Source organism: Mesitornis unicolor, unplaced genomic scaffold (genome assembly GCF_000695765.1).
Source record: "Mesitornis unicolor isolate BGI_N332 unplaced genomic scaffold, ASM69576v1 scaffold35571, whole genome shotgun sequence".
Lineage (NCBI taxonomy): Eukaryota > Metazoa > Chordata > Aves > Mesitornithiformes > Mesitornithidae > Mesitornis > Mesitornis unicolor.
In genome coordinates this window covers 17,781-22,255 of record NW_010166392.1, presented here as the reverse complement: position 1 = coordinate 22,255, position 4,475 = coordinate 17,781, and the positions used below count along the sequence as shown (strand labels likewise).

Below are 4,475 nucleotides of genomic sequence, written 5' to 3'. Positions count from 1 at the left end.
CGGAGAGCGGTAGCTACTGGCGCAACGGCAGTGGAGTAACGCTGTGTTGTCTGTGAAACTTGAAGAGATGAATTAAAATCAGCACCGGGGCTTGCAGGAGAATGTGTTGCTTTAGGCAAAAAAGCAAATAAGCCCAGAACTTTTGCTTGGCATCTTCAGCTCTTGTGCTGCTGCCGGAGCCCGCGGTCAGGGTAGTCACCGCAGGCCGGCGCTGGGAAGGAGAGTGGGAGGTGGTCATTCAGGCAGAGACCTCTTCAGTGGAGATTACATTTTAAGAGAGCTTAAGCTGTGCTGCTTGACGTTTAAAATAAAGGCTGCCTCCTAATATTTTGCTTTAATTACCCTTTTGCTTCACAGGAGGTCTCATGAGGTAACACTCAATTTCAGAAGTGCCTTGAGGGAACAACAATTTAAAACTTCAGAGTTGTCTTGCAGTAACTATCAAATACTGTTTCTCAACGGGGCAAATTCGAACAGCACAGGACGAGGGAGCTAAAGAGAACAGAGCGCACTACTGCTTTTCTAGTGCACTTATCTGGAGAGTCTTGTAAGAGACAACACTTCTAACAGTCATCTTTCAGTCGTTAAATTGAAGCATCTGAAATGGAACTTCCCTGATAACCCTGCTCTGGAAATAAAAGTACTATGTAAACAATGCTAAATACAAAATGCAACCTCATTTTGTATATTTTTTTCCCGAAAGGCTGTGAAGTTAGTTCAAAGTGAAAACCACAAAGGAGTTAAAAGGGGAAAAATGTAGCATTTTAGTTGTTTAGAGCCATTGCATTGTGGAAGAGTTTCTCTCCACTGCAATAGGACAAAATGCAGTAGATCTCTTCAATGGAGGTGATGTTTGCATGGCAGGAATCTTTTATCTGGCTTAGTGTGTACAGTTAGCAGCAGCACCATTGATACACTTGTGGTTGGTGTAGTAGGAATCCTTTTTCATTAGAAAGCCTTCTCATTTAGACTGCAGTATATCACCACCAGTTGGTGTTGACTGAAACTTACACAACTGAGTGCTACCCCTTTTTTCTAAAAAATCTGAAGTTTTCAGAGGCCTCGACAAACAGCAGAATATTCACCAAAACAAAGGCTTTCTTCCTACTACTTTAATACAGGGATATGTGGTATTTGTCAAAGGCATGTTTGCCATCCTGAAAGTTTAAGAGAGAAAATCAGCCGCTCTTAAAACAATTAACACATGGTGGGAGTATGGCAGGGAATTCTGAAGTGATCTATGTTGTACAACTCTAGTTACCTCCCTGACCAATCCCCCTTGCCTCCCTGCAATTAGACAGGTTCTTCTCTAATGGGGAGGAGGTAGATGGAGTCAGCACAGGAGCCTGATTAAACTGTATTCATCACTTAAATCAGGGAATAAACAAAAAACAAGCAAAACCAACCAACAGATGTATGCAAAGCCACCCCCATACAATTTAGGAGACAGTCATGTTTGTGACGCAATGGTATGAGTGCTGGGGAATTATTTAAATGGCACAAAACCAATTTCCGTTTCAGTTCTTGCCTAGAAAGTTTGCTATCTGGGGACTGGCATTTCTTTTATGGTTTGAACTTCTTGCCAGTGTAAGGCACCAGTTACCAGTGTAACGTATGTACATTACATACGGATGTAACGTATAACAGGGAGAGTGGCCTTCCCTGGAGCTAAGTGACCTGTACTGATCCTGCACAGGGTCTTTGTCAGCAAGTTCCACCTTTACAAGAAGTTTTTTGCAGGCACAAACACCTACAATCCTACTTTGAGATATCCTGGACCATATTAACATGTCACCAGAAGATTGTGGTGTAAAACCAAGCTCCTGTATGCTTCATTTCCGTGATTCTAATCTGCTGTCCATCCATGCAGACTTTTGTGCCTTTACAAACCTCTCCTTGCCTTGATTTTTTTAGCTCCATTAACTAAAACAGTGGCATTTTCTGTCTGCATATAGACCCATCTTAGAAACATAATTTCCAAGACAATAGAGATGCTATTACTTTTCACCAATTATTATTATTAAAATCATTTGTAGCAGCATTTTAGAGCACCATACCTTTTATCTGCCAGGATAAAAGGCTGCCAGGCTGCGAAGGGCAGGCAAAACTTGTACCTATTTGTGTCAAGATAGAGGTATTCACACAGATTTAGTGATTTTGATTTAGCTATTTAAGAAATTATGGTAGTGGATTCTCTTATTTATGAGCAAAAGTAATTACCATGAGTAGCACCTGTTTATCAGAAATATGAAACTCTGTACATGTGTGTAATTATCTTATTTTGAAAGAGAGACACAACACATAAGCCCAGACTTAACACTTTAATTGACATGGTTCTGCTGCTCTGAGAATTTTATACCAAGAAAAGATATCTGCTGATATTTTTAAGTCATGCAGGGCCAGCACACATATATGGCGCTGCAACTACGCTGCTGTGTGTGTGCAGTCCCGAATCATACGCACGTGACTGTGTGGTACACAGTCCTACCAACAATACTGGATGCTGAGTAACTTACATTACTTTATTGTTATGTCTTTCAATACAACATAGAAATGACTGGCACAAAAATCTGAAGTTATAGAGCTTCTTTAGTAAACTCTTGAGGCCTTCCAGCTAAAGTATTGCATATACATGGCTTTATACAGACGTGCTTGGAAAGGGCTGAATTGATCACATTTTTGTACAAGCATCACTTAATTTGCTGTGTGGTGCAGGACAAACCTTTAACTTGTGGAGGAAATAGGTACAGGCACTTTTAACCTGAATTGATCCTTTTCTATTGCAATCAGTCATGAATGGTTAGTCTCCTTTAAATTCCTCCTCTGACAAGGTTAATCCTGTCCTAATCACAGCATCCACGTGTAACCTCTTTTCTCTGTATCCTATAAACCAATAAATGTGAAAGCCGGTCATTAAGAGTTATATTCATCTTGCAGTTCTATAGGAATAGAGAAGAATTAGTCATACTGAAGTCTGTTTTATTTTTTTCTCTTTTATATTTCAACTAAAATGGGAGCATTTTGTTAAAACAGTATAATGAAAACTATGTCAGTGCATTGAAAACATTCAAAACATATACAAAATTTAAAATTTAAATAGAAGCAAAGCCCTTCATACCTGTATTTAAACAAAAATTAATTTTCAATTTTATGTCTTGTTTGAATATCCTACATCTGGAGTTTTTCTTCTTCATTTGGAAAAAGAAAATAAGATGTGCTTAAAGGATGGTTAGCTTTGGCAAACACAGCTCAAGAGGAAGTGGAAGGAAGTGAATTGGGTCAGATTCTGCATTGCTATGTTCTTAGCAGGGTCACATAAGCCATGCCAAGAGCATATGAGATCTGCATATTTGCTGACCGGTTATTTAAACTGTTGGCAGAATAATGCTTACAGAATGCTGGTATAAATAAAAGATAAGAGGTGAGTAAAGAAAATGCAAGATACGTAAAACTTGGTGAGGCCAAGCAGCGCTCAGATGTATGTGGAAGTGTAGGAGAGATTCTCTGTGCATCTTTGTTCTTCGTTTCTCAACAAAAGGAACACTGATCCATCTGCATTTACTGCAACAGCAAAACAGCAGCTATGCTGAAAGTTTGCAAGGAATCAAGCAAGTGTCTCTTAAAGCCATACAGATGTTTCTGGAATAATAGCTTTGTATACAAAACTATATAGAGTGGTAATTGTCCAGCCTCCAAGATTAAAAATCCTGTAAAGGGTGCATACCTAATCAAAGATAAGCTGAGCCTTAAAAAGTCTCTACTACCAATAGGGCTGATTCTGCTTTGCAATCTGCATAGCCCACATCTCAGTAGGACATTTCTCCTATAGTACCTATCTTGATTAAAAACAGCAAGCTTCTCCACTAAATACAAAAGTTTGCTTTGTTTTTACTGCAGTCATTAAAATACCTCCAGGAAAGGACACTTAAATCACTCAGTCCACATCAATATGGTCATATAAACTACAACTTATTTAATGAAAAGTTAAGCATCCAGGTTGCCCGAGTGTTTTCATTACTTCAGTATATTTTGCAAAACGTTGATTTGGTACAGCAGAGATGCTGCGATTACAGGAGCTGCAACATCAAAAGGGAACTTTTCAGGGGTTTGGCTTTCTTGAGGTACTTTTAAATTATCTCCCCAGTAATTAACAGCCTTCATCGGTTCATTTCTACGTTAATGAATTACAGTCTTCTCAGAATTTGTTTGCATGAGGGGAGCACATACCATAGCATTCAAAGACATGGTTAAATTAATGGGACCATTCAAATATTTAAAGTGAAAGAGGTCTTAAACGTCGCTAGGACACCATATACTGCCTACTTTTGCAATAGTGGGACATGAAGTAGGATAGAGAGGAACAGAACTGAGGTGAAATTTACAGTAAAAATATTCTAAAATATTTACATGTTTGTAAAGGCAACTTGAAGAACTCCTTCATTGTACCACTGCTGAATAGAATGGCATGTACTTCT

The 4,475-nt window shown here is 38.9% G+C and overlaps 1 protein-coding gene across 1 annotated transcript in view; it reads left to right on the top strand.

Annotated features, from left to right (window-relative positions):
* Window positions 1-667: 667 nt before the first annotated feature.
* MFAP3L (microfibrillar-associated protein 3-like) overlaps window positions 668-4,475 on the top strand; it is a 14,268-nt gene continuing 10,460 nt past the window's right edge. Inside the window, exon 1 of the mRNA XM_010194949.1 lies at window positions 668-683. The gene's annotated coding sequence lies outside the window, so the exon portion shown is untranslated. The remainder of the gene's footprint in view (window positions 684-4,475) is intronic.